This window comes from Bos indicus x Bos taurus, chromosome 23 (assembly GCF_003369695.1).
Source record: "Bos indicus x Bos taurus breed Angus x Brahman F1 hybrid chromosome 23, Bos_hybrid_MaternalHap_v2.0, whole genome shotgun sequence".
Taxonomy (NCBI): Eukaryota; Metazoa; Chordata; class Mammalia; order Artiodactyla; family Bovidae; genus Bos; species Bos indicus x Bos taurus.
In genome coordinates, this window is record NC_040098.1 from 37051346 (window position 1) to 37073675 (window position 22330).

A 22330-nucleotide genomic window follows, 5' to 3' on the forward strand; every position below is an offset into this window, starting at 1 on the left:
TCTGTATTCTGGCAGTTTGTGGAGTTCTCTTTATTGTGGCTTTTCCTCGCTGTGTGTGGGTTTGTACATGTGGCTTGTCAAGGTTTCCTGGTTAGGGAAGCTTGTGTCGGTGTTCTGATGGGTGGAGCTGTATTTCTTCTCTTTGTTCAGTCGCGCTGTGGGGAGGGAGGGAGGGATGCTGCGAACAAATAACACTGGTGTGCGCTCGCAGTGCCTCAGCCACACTGGGTCTGCCCCCGCTCACTGCACGTGTAGCCTCCCTGCCCACACTGCTCGGGCTCTAGGTTGTTCCGCCGGGAACAATCCGAGGCTGGCCCTGGGTTGCAATGTACCTCCCAGGTCCAAGCCGCTCAGGTTCAGGCACTCGGGTAGTCCTCAGAGGCGCAGACTCAGTTGGGCCTGAGTTTTGTGCTCTTCCCAGGTCCGAGCAGCTCAAGTGATGAGGTGTTTGGCGAGCGCCAATGCTGCGACTTATCGCCTCCCCGCCACTCGGTTATCTGGGCGTAAAACCGGCGCACCTTCTCAGGCAGATGTTAACCGTCCAGACCCCCAAGAAGTTTTAGTTAGCAAAGAAGCCTGCTTACAGTTTTATAGATAATGTCTCTCTGGGGCTGCGATTGCCCCCTTCCGGCTCTGGCTGCCTGTCACCGGAGGGGGAAGGTCTGCAGCCGGCTATCTCTGTTCAATTCTTTGTTCCGTACGCGGGCCTAGCGGTCTTAGGTTAGGGCTGGCTTTTCGCGTGGTAGATATCCCACAATCTGGTTTGCTAGCCCAAATTATTTCGCTCAGATAGTGCTCAGGGTATTCAGGCCAGATTCTTACTCTAAGTGATGCAGCCCGCGCTGCGCCTCCCTGCCCAGCCCCCGCTTGCTAATGGCGCGTGCAGGCGTCTGCGCTGCTTCTCCGCTGGGGGAGTTACCGTAGGACTCGCAATCTTCGAGTTTTAATTGTTTATTTATTTTTTCTTCCTGTTATGTTGCCCTCTGTGCTTCCAAAGCTCGGCACAGATTCGGCAGTGAGAAGGTTTCCTGGTGTTTGGAAACTTCTCTCTTTTTAAGACTCCCTTCCCGGGACGGAACTCCGTCCCTCCCTCTTTTGTCTCTTTTTTTGTCTTTTATATTTTTTCCTACCTCCTTTCGAAGAGTTGGATTGCTTTTCTGGGTGCCTAATGTCCTCTGCCGGCATTCAGAAGTTGTTTTGTGGAATTTACTCGACGTTTAAATGCTCTTTTGATGAATTTGTGGGGGAGAAAGTGTTCTCCCTGTCCTACTCCTCCGCCATCTTCTATCATTTTTAATGTTTTTCATTCCTTTACTAAGATCAAATTTTCCTCCTGGTATTAATTCCCTTCAGACTGAAAAATTTTTATTTACTAATTTATTTATTTTTGCACTGTTAGTTTGTGGAGAAGCAACACTGGTACCTCTCTTTTATCTAAAAAAAATATTTTTATTTTGCCCTAATTGTTAAAGATTATTGTTGGTGGATATAGAATTCTAGGTTGACAGTTTTTGTTTTTTTCCCTTCAGCAATGTAAACATGCTGTTCTGCAGTCTTCTGGCTCCAATGTCTCTAAACCCAGCTTCTACCATCAAATTTGGGAAAATACTGACTGTGATTTCTTTAAATACTTTCTTCTACTCCATTGTTTTTCTCGTCTATTTCTGGAGCTTCAAATACACATAAATTAAACTATTCAATATTATCTAACAGATCTCTGAAGTTCTGTTCATTTTTATGTCAATCTCTTGTCTCTGAAAGTGAAAGAAAGTGAAAGTGAAGTCATTCAGTCGTGTCCGACTCTTTGCGACCCCATGGACTGTGACCTATGAGGCTCCTCCCTCCATGGGATTTTCCAGGCAAGAGTGCTGAGTGGATTGCCATTTCCTTCTCCAGGGGATCTTCCTGACCCAGGAATTGAACCCGGGTCTCCTGCATTGCAGGCAGACGCTTTACCGGCTGAGCCACCAGGGAAGTCGTTGTCTCTGACCTTTATATTAAATAGTTACTGTTAATCTACCTTGACATTCCCTTAGTTTTTCCTCTGTCAACTCTATTTGACTATTAGCCCATCAGGAGTATCTTTTTTTTTTTTCAGATATTGTATTTTTCAATTCTAGAATTTCCATTAATTCTTTATCCTTTTTATTTTTCTGCAGAGATTTTCTATTTATATACTCACTTTGAATATACTCTATTTACTTCATACTAGATGGTCATCATGGCTGTTTTAAATATTGTCCGTTACTTCCAACGTCTGTGCTGTCTTGGTCTTTAGTTACTGATCTTTTCCAGTGACACTACTACGTCACTGTCCTTGTTATTTGTATGTTATGTAATTTGGGGTGTATCCTTGACATTATAAATGCTAAGATGTAGACTCTGGATTTTGTTGTTTTTCTCCTATGAGTGTTATTTCTTTTGTTTTAGCATACCAGTCTTTTGCCTCAACTTGGAAAAGCAAATGTTTACTTTTAGATGAAAACTATGCCCTGATTCAAATATTGTATCTTTAGCTGAAATGTTTTGAATCTGTTCCATATATGTGTGAATCAGGTAAGCCAGCTGTGTGGAAAGACAGAATGTGGGAGTCTGGCTTATAGCTCTTTCACTTCTAAGATTTCCCTTATGTCTTCTGGCTGTGGTTTCCCCAGATTAGTTTCCTGGTTCTCTGCTGAAGAGGACTATAGATTTCTTCACCAGCACCCTATACACCTGCATGCCGTGTCTAAAGTTTAAAAGTCATGAAAACAGCCAATGGCTCCATTCAATGCACTTCCTTCACTATGATCTCTATATTAGCCTTCCCTTCTATATTGGACTTCCCTGGTGGCTCAGATAGTAAAGCGTTTGCCTACAATGTGGGAGACCCAGGTTCAAACCCTGGGTCGGGAAGATCTCCTGGAGAAGGAAATGGCAACCCACTCCAGCATTCTTGCCTGGAAAATCCCATGGATGGAGGAGCCTGGTAGGCTACAGTCCAGGGAGTCAGAGTCAGACACAACTGAGCGACTTCACTTCTTCTTCTTCTTTACTTTACTCTAGTGCCCTCAAGCGGCTGCTTTTTGTTTTATATCCAGAGCTTATAGCTTTGGATATAACTGGTAGCGATATCAATTAGTATAGGACCATTCTTTGTTATTATATAAAGCAAAAGCCTCCTTTCCTTTTCCTTTGATGCTTATTTTCAGCTTCACGAGGCCCTGACCTTGAGAGTTACTATTAGTTTGTCTAAGAAAGCATTTCTTCCTTTTAGTCAACAAACAAGATGTCCCTTCAGTGTTTTCAAAGAGTATTTGGTTCTTCCCAGTTATTTCCACACTTGTTTGTATATGAGCAAATAACTTTCCCAGAGGACTGAGGGATCTGGTAGGTCTTGCTGCATTTTGTTCTCCCATTTAAGACTCAAGAGGATTTAGAAAATTAAAATATTTTATGCTTTAGTGAAATGATTTTTTAAAAAAATAACAGTAGCTTCAAGAAAGTATATTTCTTTGGTAACATGGAAACAATGTGTGCTTAGTCATTCAGTTGTGTCTGACTCTTTGCAACCCCATGGACTGTAGCCCACTGGGCTCCTGTTTAAGGGGTTTTCCAGGCAAGAATATGAGATTATGTAGCTATTCCCTTCTCCAGGGGCTCTTCCAGACCCAGGGATCGAACCCGGGTCTCCTGCATTGCAGGTGGATTTTTTGCCATCTGAGCCAGACCGTAAAACAAGAGATGTGGGCCCCAAGCCTAGCACCATCAAATGACTTACATGTCTATTCCTCTGTTTCCTGATCACTAGAAATGTCTCAGTTCAGCTGAGTCACTCAGTCGTGCCCAAACTCCTTGCAACCCCATGGATTGCAGCACATCAGGCTTCCCTGTCCATCAACAACTGCGGGAGCTTGCTCAAACTCATGTCCATCGAGTTGGTGATGCAATCCAACCATCTCATCTTCTGTCATCCCTTTCTCCTCCTGCCTTCAATCTTTCCCAGCATCACAGTCTTTTCCAGGAAGTCAGTTCTTCGCATCAGGTGGCCAAAGTATTGGAGCTTCAGCTTCAGCATCAGTCCTTCCAATGAATATCCAGGACTGATTTCCTTTAGGATGGACTGGTTGGATCTCCTTGCAGTCCAAGGGACTCTCAAGAGTCTTCTCCAACACCACAGTTCAAAAGCATCAATTCTTCAGCACTCAGCTTGTCTAGTTCATCTCTGTAAGACTGCAGTGAACTTTTAATTGCATAGGAAAAAACCTCTACTATGTGCTAAATCAAAGTATCACAATGTTAAATGAACAGTCATTCTTTCCCAGTTTAAACCAACACTGAAATATACTGAACATTAACATAATCAGTGTTCTGTGCTTTCACTCTCAAAACTTAAATTCAATACTATTTTCAAAATGCTTGTTTATGATGATGGTGGTTATCCCACAAGTTTACAGTTGTTATTGCTCAAATGTTTTGTTATTATTGGCAAACTTGTAATAACCCTTTTATGATCCTTTAGGGTATCTATTCCATCTATTCTATTCCAACTTCTATAATTTCCCTATTATCAGGAATCCTATGGGTAATTAAGTCTTTTTTGGCACTGCAAGAACCTCAGGCTAAATCTACTTGAAGCCAACAAGCTGCGTTATAAAAGAAGCACCCTTTAAAAGTCAAGACATCTGGTACTGTGGAGATTAAAATCAATTGATTTCAATCAGTTGATTATGAATTGGTAGCTACTCACATTCATCTCTGCACTTAAGAACATTCTAAGTTAATCAGTACTAAAATACAAATGTAGAATCACGGCTAACAGATTTGAAAAAGAAGTCATGACCTCAACTGTGAGAAGCTTGCTCCTCTCAAGGATTTCATAGTCATCTATCCTTCCCAAGCTCCCAAGTGCACATCCAGTGTCCTTCTTAAGGTCTGGTAGTCAAAAGAATTCAAAGACCAAAAGAAAGATTTTCCACATGAAAATTAAGAAAGCCATAGCATAGTCTAGTGCTGTCCAGTAGAAACAGAATGAGAGACACACATTCATTTCAAATCTTCTAGAAGCCACATTTTAAAAAGTAAAATAAAAAGAAATTTTAATAACCTATTTTTACCCCCATCTGTGCAAAATATTTTAATATAAAATCCACATTAAAATTAATTAAATACATATTTTATATTCCTCTTATTGTGCTAATCCTTCAAATTCTAGAGCATGTTTTATCCTTACTATTCACACCAGCCCTATACCAAGTACTCAGCAGACATAAGGAGCTAGGAGCTATCTATTAGACAGCACTGCCCAATACTTTTTTCTTGCCACATACTCATTTTTCTGTTTTCATCTAATGTTGCCCAACTATAAACACAGATTCAAGGTAATTAACCATAACTACTATTATGTTCCAAAGATGAAAATTAGTTACTCAAGAAAAGTTATGTTTTATGAGTATACTGTGATAACAAATTGAACAATATACTCATAAAACGTTAACTTTTTTTATGTTTTATGAGTCTATTCCACCACCAAAAGAATATATATATACTTACATGTATAAGTACATATACACCAACAAAAGAATGATACTCAGATGTGCTCTTTCTGTACTTAATAATTTAAAAAAACATTAAAAATGAGTACAAATGTGGTAGAATTTCAGGCCCAGAACTCTTCTTTTCCTTTACCATGAGGGAAACCACCAGGGTAGCAGTTTCTTACGGTACAACTTCAACTGCGTCATGTCTTTACTTGGAAGCAGACTTCCTCTCATTCATGACAGAGTCCATAGACCATGATTGACTAAAAAGGAAGTAAGTCACAGCTTCAAAAATACAGGCTCAGTTTTCTTGGGCACTGACAGACTGCTGGAGGAAGAGAACAGAGGAAACCTCGGGCGATTATCAAAGTGCTATCCCCTCACTGCACAAAATCAGTCCCTAGAGAAACAACCAGAGAAGGCAATGGCACCCCACTCCAGTATACTCTTGCCTGGAAAATCCCATGGACGGAGGAGCCTGGTAGGCTGCAGTCATGGGGTCGTGAAGAGCCGGGCACAACTGAGCGACTTCACTTTCTCTTTTCACTTTCATGCATTGGAGGAGGAAATGGCAACCCACTCCAGTGTTCTTGCCTGGAGAATCCCAGGGACGGGGGAGCCTGGTGAGCTGCCGTCTATGGGGTCGCACAGAGTCGGACACAACTGAAGCTACTTAGCAGCAGCAGAGAAAAACAATGACCCAACTAAACTCATACAAGTTGACAGCAAATTCAGATTGGTGATCTACGTGTCTGGTTTTGTAACTTTCTGTTCAGTGTTGAATGTCACACAATCAAGCCTACTATACATGTATTTCTACTGCAGAGAGTCACAATGGTACTTCCCCACATTTTTTCTATGTAGGTTCTCAATAATACATATATTAGGCATGAAAAGGCACAACTGATTCTAAAATGCAAGAACTACAGCCTAGTTCTAAAGTAGAGGAACGAGGCCTACGGTATAGCAGCCTTGCAGAACATACATAGTTTTCGAAGTAAGGGGTAAAAATAAGTTCTGGTTCTAGCTCTGGGAAAAACTAGCTGTGTGACCTTGAGCAAATCTCTTAACATCTCCATGAGCCAATCTCCTTATGTGCAAAATGACTGGCAGTGGGAGGATTAGATTATTTCTAAGATCTCTTCCAGTTCTAAGATACTTATTCTAATTCCTGCTAGACAAATGATTATATAATAACAACCTTTCTAAGTTTGTCTTCTACTTAAAAGAAAAAGGAATGCTACCACCTGTTCTCTTTATGGATACTTTAAGGATTGGTCACATTACATTGAATATCTTATAGAGAAAAAAAATCAAATCTTAAGCAATCCCTACCATAACAACACTCTTTCTCAATAAGCAAGCCTCCTACACTAATAAGTATCATACAAAGCAATAGCATGCTTAAAATTATCCTTTCCTTCAGAAAGTTTCACTTTACTGAAACAAAAGTGGAAAATGGATGATCTATAACAAGGTTGCATGAATAGAGTTTTTTCTATATTTTAAACTAAAGGTAATTGATTATAATTACCTTTTGGCATAAAATATCTTCGTATTCTACCACTGTTTAAAACTCATTAAGTACATATACAGCACCTTCTCTGAGCCAGGCAACATTGAACTAAATTGATATAACACTCATCCCCATGAACTTCACAGTCCAGTGTTTAAAAGAAATTAAAATAATGTTCCTTTAAGGATTGAGTAAATAATATAACATGTCAACTGAGTATGAAAAATTGATCTTAAAAAGCAATTCTATTAAAATATAGGTCTTAAATTTGTATCCTACTGCTGTGTGAAAATTGTGTAAATCTTAATTGTGTTGAATTGGTTCACAGTGCTTTTCAGGTCTACTATATCCTTCTACTTCTCTGTATATTCATTCTATTAATTTTTGAGGGTTTGATATTGAAACTCCAACTAAAGTCTTAATTTATCTACATAAAAAATGAATGTAATATATAGTAGAACTATATGTAACTTTGTTCTGTATTCAAGTCTCCTATAAATGCGTTATGATATTTTCAAAATTTAAAAAATAAAAATACAGATCCTTAGGCCATGTTTGCCTTTCTACCTGTACAAGTGATTAAGGGAACAGAAGTGAGTGCATTGGTTCCTAAAGTCTTAGAAATACAGCAGGGTTCAGTTCAGTTGCTCAGTTGTGTCTGACTCTCTGCAACGCCATGCACTGCAGCAGACCAGGCTTCCCTGTGTTTCCTCAAAACATAAAGACTGTAAGTATATATTTTCTGCACAGCATCACATCAGTACTTCCTCTCAAGGATTTCATAGTTATCTATTCTTCCCATGATCTCCCAAAAGAAAACCAAGCTCCCCTACTTTTAATTTCCAACAATTACCAACACAGAGAATCGGGAGATAGCAGGATGCAACTGTTCATACTCCATTTGCTGGCCCGTATCTGAATGGGCTTTAAGTGATTAACATTTCGCTAAAAGGGTCTTTCTATGTGTATGTTTTGCCTAAAATAAACCTTGGGGCTTCCTTAATTGTTTAATTATGAGTTTCTTTAGGTTCTAGTAAAAATTAGTGATTGCTCAGTATCACTCCAACTACTACTGTGTTTCTGCTGAAAAAAATGTGAAAAGCAAAATTTCACAGGATATTTTCGCAATAAGGAAATGTAAAGAGATTCCCTTAGTAAAAACACAAAAACAAGTTTTATTCTGCCTTGCATTCTGAAAATACAGTATGTTAAATGGACCAGTGATCACTCTTGCAAAACAATTTTGGCATTCCTCATTTTTCACAACTAGAAACCTAAACCAAAGAGCCTCTGTGGCACGAACTTTGATTGTTATGGTCCTGGAAAAGAAAAACAGATGAAGAAAAGGCATCTCTGTAACAGAACAAGGGAAAAACACATAAACCCATAATAGCTGAAGAAGGAAAAATACAGCAAACCCAGGAGCATCCAGCCCATATCTACAGACCATCTTTTGTTAAGACTGCTGTCTACCTCTGCTAACGAGAGGGGAAGACAGAGTCTAATGTCAGAGACTCAAACACATTTGAAAAGAAAACGGGGGCAGAAAAGATCACTTCTATAAGGCACCAGCCAAATGCCGATTTTTATGTAGTGGTTTCTTTCAAAATACTCAATCACACCTAATAATTGGCAGCAAACACAAAAAGGCTCCCACTCTCCTGCTGTCGCTTTCAATTCCCCTGGGGTATGTGGCCATTTGTGGCCAGCAGCAGCATCGAGGGAAAGCCCCAGGGGGACCAGACAGGTTCTTCTGCCCCCACCTCTCCTGCAGCTACACCTCTCTGCTGTTAATATACTTTCGTCTGGTGGGGTAGGAAGGGGTCCTTAAAAGCATCAAAGGAGCATTTTTCTGGGTGGAGAGAGAGCTAAAAGGATTATTCTGTCATTAAAGAAAAACATAAAGACAAGCCAAAATAATCAAATTCAACTGATGTTTCCTGAACACTTTTCATTTAATAAGCTCCTCAATGGTAAGACCACGTCCCACTCCTAGAATAAGGTATGTCTTATAAAAACCCCCACAAAAGAATGAGCATTCTTTTGTATAGAATGCTTCCTTCATAACAATTCTGATTTTTGCCAATTTAAAACTGTTTTTTTCATCTTCACTATGTCAAAATTTAAACAGAATTAGCTGGAGAATTAGCTGGTTCTAATCTCAGCAGTTCCAGTAATATATGTACTTTCTTATTTACAAATTTCATAACTATATGGACAGGACCCTTTTTAGGTATGTCCAATGACTAATGAGATAGATCAGCTTGTGAATTTCACCATTAATGGGTACTGATTACTACAAGCGCAGCACCCTGCCGACTGACTTATTTGATACCGATTATTAGAACACACAGAATGGACAGGCCTCTGACAGTCATTTCTTTCCCAAGCATTTATTGAGCACTTAGCATGCACCGCGTTACTTGCTGGAATATCATCCTAAAAAAAGACAGTTCTCCTGCCCTCTGGTACCTACAGCCTACTGGGGGTGATGATCAGAGAGCTGAAAAGTGAGGAAAAACGGTGGAGTAACTGTTTTGCTGGGGAATTATGTCACCCAAGAGATAACCTAGGTCACATTTAGGGGCCAGAAAAGATTTCCAGGGGAACATGATGACTGAACAGAGGCCTGGAAGGAGCAGAGAAGTTAGCCAGGTGACGATGAACAACAAATGTTCTTTTAAAAAAAAATCATTTGACACAAAATCAGCTTAGGACTAAGGAACATTTGCAGACATGTGTTGCTCCTAAGCCATTTAATCAGGATAAATTTTCTGCAGGAGATAAGCCTTGAGCAGAATTTTCAGAAAAAGAAATTATAGCTTTAAGGTAGAATAACACTCTTGTGATCCATCAGTCTTTGGTCTTACTCTAAACAGACAAAAAGAAAAATTAAAATTATAAAAAAATAAATACTAAGCCTCTAGAACAGTCCTGCTGCTGCTGCTAAGTCACATCAGTCGTGTCCGACTCTGTGTGACCCCTTAGACAGCAGTCCACTATGCTCCTCCATCCCTGAGATTCTCCAGGCAAGAATACTGGAGTGGAACAGTCCTAGAATATGCTAAAACACTCCCAGACATTTTTTTTTTTTTTTGAGAGGGAACAGTAAGCACACAGTTCCTTGAAATATTTTGGGTACCTCTAGGCTTCTGTGTTGGCTTTGATCTCTACTTCAGGACTTCTGATACCCGATTACCCAAAACAAATAATTAGGGAACCCCTCACATTGAGGAGAATTACCTACAGTGATGATATGGAGATCTCGAAGCCTAATGCCAGTAACTTTTGTCTGAAGAAAAACTCTCAACAATAATTGCAAGAGCAGTAGTAGAAGCCACAGCACTAGCATTCAACTCCATGGAACACTTACCGAGGATGAGAAGGGTGAGAAAGTTCATGATCTCATTTCATTATCACAAAACTTCTGTGAGGTAGGCACTACCGTTACCTTTGTTTTATGAAGGAGAAAATAAGTTAGGGAAGTTAATTAAGGTGCCTTGAGTCACATACAGCTGGCTGCTGCTGGAGTGGGATTTAAACACAGGCTTGCCTAAACGCCAGCTCAGGCTTTTAAGTCACTGGATGTATGTACTTGCTTACTGCATCCAACACCATCAACCAAAGCCAAAGTATAACACAGGGGAAAGAAAAGAGACTCTCCCTCCCCCAGCAGAACAAAAGTCAAGATGACAAGGGAGAGCACAGAGCTGCTAACACCGCAGGTGAAGTACAATTTAATGGAAAAGCAACTGGGGAGATGGGGGAAAAGAAGTTCTGACTTAGGTTGCTAAAATAACTCAGGATTTAAGTTGATTAAAAGAATCTGCAAACAACAACAAGAGGCAGCAGCAACGCTTCCGGATTCACCTTTGAGCACAGATTCTAATGCTCCGTTAGCTCTTTGAACAAACAGAGGTTGGGCTTCCTCCTTGCCCCGAGGTAACTGGCATTAGAATGGCAATTTTGAAAAGTAAAAACTTTCCATTCTTCTTTATGTATTCAATAATATAGTAGTATTGTGTTTTAAGGAAGAGCAGTAATCCTTGCTTTCATCTTTGAATTTTGAAATAAACTGCCCACCTGTGTCATCAGCTTCCCCAGTAGCTATTAGGGCTTCCCTAATAGTTCAGTTGGTAAAGAATTGGGCTGCAATGCAGGAGACCCCAGTTTGATTCCTGGGTCTGGAAGATTCCCTGGAGAAGGGATGGGATACCCACTCCAGCATTCTTGGCCTTCCCTTGTGGCTCAGCTGGTAAAGAATCCACCTGCAATGCAAGAGACCTGGGTTCAATCCCTGGGTTGAGAAGATCCCCTGGAGAAGGGAAAGGCTACCCACTCCAGTATTCTGGCCTCAAAAATTCCATGGACTATAGTCCATGGGATCGCAAAGAGTCAGACATGACTGAGTGACTTTCACTTTCACATGTCATCAGCAAGGGAATCAAATTTATTGGATTAGCAATATTTCTCAAGTAAATATTTGCCCTTTTGTCTTAATTTTTGTTCAACCGTTTGAAAGTCTCTTCTTTTTTAAATACACATCCTGCCTAATCACATCTTCAAAATATCACAGGTAATGATTGTTCCAGGAGGCAGCAAACTAAAGTCCACAGGCCAAATCGGGGCCCACTGCATGTCTTTGTAAATAAAGTTTTATTGAAACACAGCCATGCTCATTCATTTACACTGTGTCTGTGGCTGCTTTCTTACTATGCCAGTGAAGCTGAAAAGTTGCAGAGACTTTAAGGACCACAAAGCCTCAAGCATTTGGTGTCTGGCCTTTTATAATAATAATAAAGTTTGCTGCTCCCTGACCCTACACCATTGGTGAGTCTCCAGATAGAAGACGTCATTATTCTTCTCTAGAATCTGGCATCTGGATTCCCCTTAAATCACTCATTTGTTAATCAACTAATGTTTGTGAATCATCTACTATGCACCAGGCACACAGATGAAAATCAGGTTAGAGACTCATGGAGAAAAAGCAGATAAAATACCACACAAGGATGGCTCTAATGAACTAGGAGCCTGGAGAGAAGGAAGGCTAAAAGGCATCATCCTAAGAGAATCAGACAGGTCTAAACTCAGTTTATTACAGAAGTCAGCAGAGGATTGAAAAGAATAGGGTTAGTTCAGTACTCTGCTTGGCAAAGTCAGGGGTGGCCACACACGAGGATAACCCACTCATACTTCAAGAAGTAGGAGATGAAAGGAAAGGAAAGGAGGAACCAAACCAAGACAACTGTGACTCATGCAATTCCAGGGAGTATACAGCTTAGCCATTTAAATGTTTTTGAAATGCTATTAATTGCTTAAATAACTATGTCTAAAGTCTCTGGGTTACAAAATGCTTTCATGACTTCACCAAAGACACACACTAGCTCACTGCAGATCTTCAATATTATGAAAGTGTTTGGGTGGTTTGGAAGAGACGTTGCTTGCTAGTGAGATCAGGGGTGCCGATCATCTCAAGCATCTAATGTTATTACCATCAGCTCTGCCCCTCAAATTTTAAGGATTACACAATGTCAGGTGTACACAGAACAGAACACAGGAAACCTATCACTAGAGAAGCCAGTCTCACGTGTGAGCAGAAAGTAGATACTTACCTAATGAATAAGTGATTGATGCAGTGATTGACCATGATTGCTCCTTTGGCTTTTTGATCAATGGCACTGGCTGAAATTAACACTATGAACATACAGAGTCAAAGTGAGTACCTAGAAGTTAAGCTTAATTATAGCAAGGCAGCATAAATAACAGTCTTGTTTTGTTTTTGATCCACCTAACAGAAATGGATAAAAGCCACAACAATGAAAAATTCTTCACAACCTAATGATCAAATAAGACTTACACTGAATTACTTCAGTGTGATTAATTTATTATGAAACAGACAATAAACATTTGATTTGCCCGGGTACCTGGACACAGGCTATAGTCAACATAAAAATTAAACATCTGTCCTTTAACAAATGTTAATAAATCTAGGTCAACATTTTCCCCTAAGTGATTTTAAAGAGACATTTTATCTCTATAACTTTGAACTTAAAATATTTAAATGATCATCCACTGACCCAAAGAAGAAGAGTTAAAATGTTCACTTATTAAAATAATAAATGAAATGGCTTCATTTTTGGAAGGCGCAGCACACAAAAGCAACTTTTTATTCAACAAATATACATTGGTATTTTATTCAGTAAAGAAAAATCACTAGTATGTTTGGAAATCTTTACAAAAAAAAATGTTATTTGGGGGATTCTCAAAGCTAGTAAGGGAAAGAAACATCAATTACAACATCAGAAAATACACTGTTTTAGCTTGATGTTATAGTTATATGATGAAATGTAAACATTGCTGGCCTAAAAAAGAGAAAAGACTGATGAGTTTCTTGGCTATGATATCATTCGATCATTTTTTTTCTTTTGACTCTGATATCTGGTGTAAGTGATAACCACCATATAGACTTGAATACTTTTAAAATCCTAAAATGAAAAGAAAACCCCACATCTAAATTTACTTTTTTTCCACATGGCCAAGGAATCCAGTGTTAGACGTTTATAAGAAACTACATTCTTCCTCTCCCTAATGTAGCCAAGCTCCATGTGTACTTGTGATATCACAGCATGTTCTTACAAAAATTAATTTCAAATCAAAAAGGCAGGATAATGATTACTTTCAGCAGAGGAACAGATAAGGTAACAGAAGGACACTGTGGATAAAGCACAGTATGCAATTAGAAACAAACAAACAAAAAAAAAACAAAGTATTTTTGACTATATATTGTTTGCAATTAGAAACATAGTATAGTATGCAATTAGAAACAAACAAACAAAAAAAAACAAAGTATTTTTGACTATATATTGTTTTAATTTTTATCCTGATGGACTTTCAGTTTTCATTAAAGGAGCTATTTTAAAAAATCTGCCTCTGGAAAAGATCTATTAAAAAATCACAAACTCAGAGATACTTGGAGAATACAGGAGTAGATAAAAAAAAAGGGGGTGTCATCATATAAAATTGATTATGTGAACTTTCTACACACAGTGCTTATATGAGCAACCAGGAAAAACAATATGCAGATAAATTCAGCAGATACTTTATCTTCTGGAGAAAAAAAACCTGTATCTTTCTGTACATTGTGAAGCCAAGACGGTAGGGTGGGAGCAGTTAAGTTTTATCCACAAGAACAAACACCAGGCTGGCTTTTAAAAAATAAGCCAAACCCAAAATATCCCAGAAAAAAATACTTTGTAATTAAAAAAAAAAAAAGTGTTATATATATTTTTCTCCCCCATCCAAATCTGGAATCCTTACCATCTTATTTTAAACAAGCCAGAGACTGCAAGCTTCTATCTGTTTGGATAGAAGAGAATTTATATAAATGTTTTGTTCAAGCCCAAAAGGGGGAGAGAGTTTAAATATACAGTGCATGAAAGATGCATGCCCAACTTCAAAACAGTTTAGTGCACAGAAGAGGAAAAATAATCTAACCTTCTGTTAGTCATTCTCAGCGGTCTTTAAGCTTAAATATCTTGCCATTTGCAACATCATTTCCATGACCCCCGACTTTAAAGAGATTAACCGAAATTTCATAACTGCCTTGCTCTGGCGGTTCTGTGGTGGGGGAGAACCAGAGGGTCAAGGAACAAGATGGACACAAAAATCTGTATTTTGCACTCTTCCTTTGCACTTGAGAAAGAAAAACGGGGCCGATCCATCTGTATAATACTAAACCAAATCTCTTTAATTCCAGTCAGCTTTTATCATTCAGTCACTGAGTCTGTGTGTGGAAAAATTCAGGCTAATTCCCCCCTAGCAACAGCCTCAGCCTATCAGAAGACTGGATGCTCCGTGCAGCTGCCAGCCAGAGAGAATAACTCTAAGTAGGTCAGGCCTGTATTTCTAAAAATGCTACGGTCTAGTAACCCCACTGTCCCGTCTGTCTGCCCTGCCCCGTAATAACCTCAATTGCTTGGTGACACAATGACATACTACCCTGTTAGAGAGCAATCACATCATGCTACATTATTCTGCTCCGAGCCTGACTGCTGGGTGAAGGACCCTCGGAGGGGACAGCATTAATCAGGCAGCCATTCACGTCCACCCGCACTTCAGTGGCGAAATGGGGACTGCATTAATGACCAGCTGTTTGAACTAACACAAACAAAATCATGTCTTCCACCCTGTTGGGTGCACAGAATACGCCATTCTGAGCCGGCAGGTTCCGCTCCTTGACGAAAGCGAAGAGGTACATTAAAACGGGCTCCGACCACGCCAGCTCCGGCACCCCCAGAGTAAATATATTTAAATTATCTGACAGGCGCGGCTTCAAAAGCTACTGATTGAATATGCACGGCTTTCCCGGCCACCGATTTCCCCCTAATCCACATTAAAAAAGGAAACGCAGACCCGGGGAAAGCAATACGTAGGATTTTAGCCAGGAGGCCGAAACCCGGGGAGCTGAACTAAAATTGACTTCTCTTCGGGCAGAGAAACAAAGCAGGGCGAGGAGTAATTGTGCGGCGTGAACACAAATACAAATACGGCATGAATGCCGTGGAGGAGCGCTGAAAACAAATAAGAGTAAACATCCCCAGCCTCCCGACCAATCAGCTCCTCCCACCGGCTCTTTGTGGGGCTGGAGTCACACACACGGCAATCTCTAAGCGCCAGAGACAAGGGAGGGAAGTGAACGTGGCCTTCGCCTCCCCACCACTGCGGTGCCCCGACTTCCCACGGGCTTACTAACAGACGGCTGTTTGGCTGCGAGACCGCCAAGGCTCCGGCAAGCTTTACACGGGGGCAGCAACAAAAATCAGAACCCCGCTGCAGTTGCCCAATTCCAAGATGCGATTTTTCGCATTTAATTGACCCTATTTCATCTGAACTGTAACTTTTAACTCCTCTCCACGTGAATGCACAAAAACCGAGCAAATAAAAACTCTGTGTGGATGCAGAGATTCGGGGAGATTGGCAACAGCTGCTTGGGGCTATTGGAGGAAATACCGTGTATTGACGCAGAGCGCGCTGATATTTACATGCACGATTCATCTGCATTTTTAAGGGTTCATAGTTTCGTTTAATGAACATACAATATCCCTCCACCCTCCCCCATAAATGGATAATCCAGCCTTCAATTATGCAGAACCCAGCAAGTCTTAGACGTGTAATCCATCAGGATTTGATTTACAAACACAGAAAAATTCCTGACTCCATTTGCCCTGGTTTGAACTAGGTTTGATAACTTAGTTATGACTGTCTTCTTCACTCTGTGGCACACATCACACAGTTATTCTTGGAGAGGTGCAGGCGCTGACGCAACCATGAACCACTAATTACAAGCTGCTGACATTCTGCTTGTCTATGCAGCTTTGAAGTTCTAAAGTCTGTTTTTCTCTCTGATGGGCTTGCTCAGTTGCATTCTCCTTCCCTCACTGCTCCCCGCCCCGCATCATCCCCTCTTTCCTTCTCTACACTGGAAGCCTTTCTGCACGTGCTGTAGAACTACCTGGAGCAAATCTCTAAGAGAGATCAGCTTCTCCAACCTGCTTTCTTTGCATTCCCTCCCTGCTCTCCACCGCACAGAGATCTACAGTTTCCAAGTACAGTAATCAGGTCTCCACCCAGCCCCACCCGCAGGAATGCGCCAACAGCTGGCCAAACATAATCCAACACACAGAGCCGCCTTTGTAGAAATAGTAACAAACAGTGGAAGGGCCAGACAGGCGTCCCAGAAGAGCTCCCCATGACAACTGGGAAAGCACCTCACCCCCAGTTTTGAGCTGGGCTTGGAGCACCAGAGCCCACACATCGGAATCTAAAACAAGCTTCAGGTGCCTCCCCCAACCTCACCAGAGGCTGTTTCGAGGGGACCCGCGTCTCCAGATGGCAAGGTAGATGCAGGCTTTCTCTATGTGGAGCATGACTCTGCTCTGCCACATGGCACACGCCCTCGAAATGCGACATCGTGATCCCAAATCTCATGAACAACATCCGCACCTGAATCTAACCAGCTACCTTGAGAGCTGGTAGGACCACCTCTTTCCTACAAAAGGATTTCTTTTTTTAATTATAGGCTGATCCGGGAATTCAGAAACACGTAAATATAAGATTGCATTCATCTCCATTGTACGCTTAGCATCTGAAGCCTGTGGTAGCCAGCTGGTCTCAAAGTCATCTGGGATACATTTATTTTGATTAAATTGATCAGATTTCTATTTACTGGATAGAATTTTTCATCATACTGAATACAGCTGTGTTTACAGGGGATCTGTCGAAGAAGAAGCAAACAAAACCCTACAGTCAGTCCGAGCGAAGCACAGAGCATTCAGAACTTCAAGGAGTTAAAGCTGAGGAGGGTTGCTTTCACATTAACAAGAAAATTCTGCATGCAGCTGCTTTGGCCATGCTCTCTAGCTAGTCAGGAAATGGGTGTTGAGCTGAAGCTGAAAATACAAGCTGCAATCAAGCCCGATCCAGCCAAGTGACAGACTTCCTGTGTAAACTGGTCAGAAATCGCCCTCTTTTCATGTCTCTACATGCATGCACATGCATTTAAATCCATGCTGCAAGGCTGATCTTCTCCCTGGGGACACTGGTACAGTCACCTAGCTCATCAGTTTCTTCCTTGACAGCACCGGGGACATCCAGACTACAATTTACAGTTCTTCCACCCATAGACTGGGTTATAAATTATGCCTTCCTCCCTAGAATGAGAATGCAGGGCCAGCGGCAGACAATCGAACGGCATTCCGCCTCTCCTCTTTCTTCTCAGGCGCTCCCTCGCTCTGCCTTTCTCCAACTGTGCCTCGTCGGCAGGCAGGCAGACACATCAGAGACCAGGTTTATCCATCTTCAGCTCCACTCTCAAGTAAAATGCCACCACATCTCGCCATGGGTCTTTCCTCCCAGACTAATCCCCAAGAGCAGCCTGAGCTGGGTGCGCCGTGGGGAAGACCAGTGGGCATTGGACGGATCAAATTCCTAACTTCTCCTGCCCGGTCCTTGGCGTTCTTTCTATCCATCCCACCCCGGGTCTTCTCCCGCATCACCCTGTCCTCCGAGTCCCCTCGCCTGCCTGCGAGGGGACCCCGGCCAGAGCTCCACCAGCAGGTCCTTGTTCTGCGCTGCGTAGACCGATGATGCTGGGTTCCCGTGCGCCATGAAGAAGCCGAAGCCGGGAGACAGCAACAGCAGCTCAGGTAACCAGGAGAAGCTTGGCGTGCCCGCAGCGATGCAGCCCTGGAGCTGTGAGGAAAGACGGTCTGGCTTCAGAATAAAAAAAAGAAAGAAAGAAACACAAAACAGCGCAGCTCAGCGCCTGCGGGGGTGGGAAAAACAGACACAAACCATTAAAAAAAAAAAAAAAGCAAGAGTTAAAATCAAATTTCAAAAAATATATATAATACATAGATCAGAGTACTTCATGCGACTTTTATTTCTGATGTTTCTCGGGTTATTGGCCTCCCCGCCCCCTCCAAAATCTCTCCTGTCCCCGAACGCTACTGTCCATGAGTGCCGAGTCACAAAGGCTTTTGCTCCAAAGTGCTAGCAGACCCAGCATCACATGAGAAGCCACATGACAACTGGAGTCGGCTGCTGATGTGGTCAACTGTGTTGCCGAGGCAGGGGGAGTAGGAGGGAGACAGAGCTGAAGTGAGACATGCCCCTCTTGTGCTCCAGGAAGAAATTTCCTTAAAAGAACAATGAGAAAAAAAGGCATCTCTGAAGAAATGCTGGTGAATGCACCCGGACTTGCAGCATGCACACTTAACATAGCCTAGAGACACTGTGGGTGCTTGCAGACATTCTGAGGATGCTGTACCTCAAACACAAGCTGGATGGCAGCAATATTATTTCCAGTTTGTATTAGTCAAAGCTTGATTCCACTTAAGTGGATTCCTGAAAAGCACACGCCATGTCTTCATAGCATGATCAGGCTTGGAAAACCAATTCTATTATCTCTCCCTGCAATCTGCATCTGAACCTGCATTCTGAATAATTTATTTTTAGACTAATAAGATGCTGGCCAAGACCGCTCCCTTTCTTCTTGGGCGGATGGCGCAGGCAATATTCACCCAAGTGGGAAAAGCTTGCCCCTTTGTAGGGAGAAGAGTCGATTTTCATTATTTTCCAAAAATGCACTTTCTCATTTAAAGGCGTACAAACACATAATGAAGTTCTCCTGCAAGTAAGCATTAAAAACAAGCAAAATGTTTCTGCTTCGCTGAACTGACAAGCCTCATACTTTCCCTGTGGCATCTCAGGCTGGCGGATGGTGGTGATATTTTTCTGATGATGCTCATGGCTGTAGCTAGAGCCCTTAAGCCACGTGGATATTGCTACTCCTCGGCAGGGTGAGAGCGAACAACTGCTTTCCAGGGCATCTCTCTGAAGAGGTGCTGTGCTGCCCAGGTACGTTGTACCGGTTATATTAAGGCAGGTAGGAGAGAGATGGCCTCAGGGCCTTGTCGAATCCATCAGTCATCCCAGAATTAAATACGCTGCCTATATGCAACATCCTCCCCACGGTGTGAAAGGTATGCCTCTTTAGAAAATTTGAGCATGCCAGCTAACTGGAAGGAGAGCATCAGTAAACAGGTGGCAGGAATTGTCTACAACTTGTCTTACTGAACTGTAGGTACCAAGGTGAGCGGCCCTTCATTCATTCAAGTGCATATTATAAGCTTCCAGGTGTGTTTGGTTCAAGGATTGTCCTGGACACTGGGGAGAAGATAGGCACGGTCTCTGCCACCCGAGAGCTCATGGTCCAGTAACCACATGTGTCTTTTTACCTTCGAGGTCAACCATCTCCCAATCTCGATACTCCAAAGACATCTAAGGAAGAAACCCCGCGGTTTTTCATGCCTTTCCGGCCATCAACCCTTACGAACTCTCGAGTTCTATGGATTCTTTCCTTACAAATTACACTTGAATTTAAGATGTCCTCTCCAGTCCTCCATTCCAGAGTCTACGCTCACGCACTCACACTGGCACAGTCCACATTATTCTCTGTCGCCTCCTTCTTCTAGTCCATTGGGCGACCGGCCACTAAACAAACCTTAATAAACCACCACGTTCTGGATGTCCAGACCCCCTTCTCCATGTGGTCTGGGCAAACCTTCCAAAACTGAGGATGGCTCCTTATTTCTTCAGGTGTACATGCTACCAGTAAAAACACCCTGTATCTGACGGTACATCATCTATGTCAGTAGACTGGTCTATTCCTGACCCTCTGAAGACATCATCCATTGAATCAGGAAAAAAATAGTAATTTTGGCTTATTTTTGTGAGTAACTAGGCCCAGAGCATGGTAAGGAAACCAAAGACCCAGGAGGCACTGCCCCTGCCCTCAGACAATGTGTCATCTATGCAACCTGTGCTCTACTGGCACTAACCGTGTACTGTCTTGAATTGCTCTCTCTCCAAGATTTATTTCTTGTAACAATAATAAACAGGTCTAAATCTGCCTACCAAATGAATGTTGGGTAAATAGTGCCCTAGAAGGTCTGAGAAGGGAAAGACGAATTCTACCTATATGTCTGCCAAGGTCCCCAAAGAACGCTGAGATCTGCAGTGAGCTATGAAACATCTGGCCAGGGTAGGGGGCAAGGTTTGGGCCATAACAATAATAGTAACAAGAGGAATGAAACACTAGCCCTTCATTTATGCCAGGGTCTCCTCTAAGCATTTCACATCCCTGAAGACAGTTAATCCTATGAGGGACTTAGTGCTTTAATAACCTCTTTTCAATGATACAGAAGTACCCATGAGAGGTTAAATAAGCTGCCCAAGACTGCACAGCAGGTAAGGGCTAACAGATCGATACGTCTGACCCCTAAGCACCACTTTTTAACTGCCATGCTGTACATCCTTGGAGCTGGAAACCAGAAAGGTGAGGGACACACAATCCTGACTGAGATGCATGAGGGGATCAATTCAGTTCAAGCAGAGGGCAAGGTTTGTAGAAGTCAGACAAGAGCAGGGAGAGCCATATTAAAAGGCTAAGGCGTTTTACTCTTATCCTAAAAAGCACGTGACTTTTCCATTATTGTTCCAAATTATAGGAAGACTTTTCTGGTGGTTCAGTGATAAAGAATCTGCCTGCAGTGTAGGGGATGGAGTTCAATCCCTGGGTCGGGAAGATCCCCTGGAGAAGGGCATGGCAACCCACTCCAGTATTCTTGCCTGAAGAATCCCTTGGACAGAGGAGCCTGGTGGGCTATAGTCCATAGGGCTGCAGAGAGTCAGACATGACTGAAGGGACTTAGCACACAGAGTTAAAATTAATAGAGGGTGGAGGAAAGACTGGATATAAGGAGACTGACCAAGAGGCTCCTGCCATAGCCTGACTATAAGGGTCCACTGCCTGAACGCAGTAGTGGCAGGAGAAAAACCAAGAGGGGTTCTAGAGGCTTTATGAAAAAAGAAAAAACATTACTGAGGTGTTCTTGGGGAAAGGGAAAAATGATAGCAAAGCTGACTGCATGTTTCTTTAAACCTGGATAAATTAATCAAGCAGTTCCCTGAGCTCAGAAACTGATCTCCTCCATCCTTGTTTTTCCAAGCACAATACTTGATACATTTTTTAAAAATACTGAATGAATCAGTTAAGTAGATGGAGGTAGAAATGGGAAAAATAAAGCGATGCTACACAGAAGAAAAAACTACAGAAAATTTAACATCTCATAGGATATCCAAGGGGCAAGCCCCATCATGAAATTAGATACATAGAAATAGCATCTGTTTTCTCTCTCTCACCACTGGCCCAGATTTTCAATGATACCTGCTTTCACCCATCATGCACCTTAAGGCTCCTCTTCAGGCTCGTTTTGATCAGATGCGCCAATTCCTCCCTGCTCCAGCCACGTCAATCTTTGCTCATCACCTGCAGACCCATCTTATCCAGGTCTAGCTCCTAATTTGAACACTGCACTTATTACACCAAGGCAGTAAAATCCGTAACCAGACATACTTTACCATTCTTTTATTTTTTGATACACAGCAAAGTGGGGAAACCACACAAGTTTATCACCCTTCGCGTACAATCTTAGCTAACCAGAATCCTAAATTAACAAATGTACCTCATTTCTTAAGTAGCTAATGAAGGTTAATATGACATACTGCTTCTGGCTCTGGAAGTAAAAAGGGGTATTATTGCCTCATATTATAGCTGGGGAAAAAAAGTGTTAATAATCTTTCTCATCAGCAGTAAAGAATTGGGCTTTTAATACCCAGATATATTTTAGTAAAAGGCTAGTATATCATTTCTAAGTGGAGTTCAAGAGCAATG

The 22330-nt window shown here is 41.8% G+C and overlaps 1 long non-coding RNA gene across 13 annotated transcripts in view; it reads right to left on the minus strand.

Annotated features, from left to right (window-relative positions):
* LOC113881407 overlaps positions 1 to 22330 on the minus strand; it is a 527961-nt gene that overhangs the window by 110283 nt on the left and 395348 nt on the right. For 11 of the 13 annotated variants that reach the window (XR_003508027.1, XR_003508030.1, XR_003508029.1 and 8 more), the window contains one exon: positions 12875 to 18358. The exons of 1 other annotated variant lie outside the window; for it this stretch is intronic. This is a non-coding gene — a long non-coding RNA (uncharacterized LOC113881407). Of the gene's footprint in view, positions 1 to 12874; positions 18359 to 22330 lie in introns of those variants that run through there. One more of the 13 variants, XR_003508026.1, reaches the window with a different exon arrangement.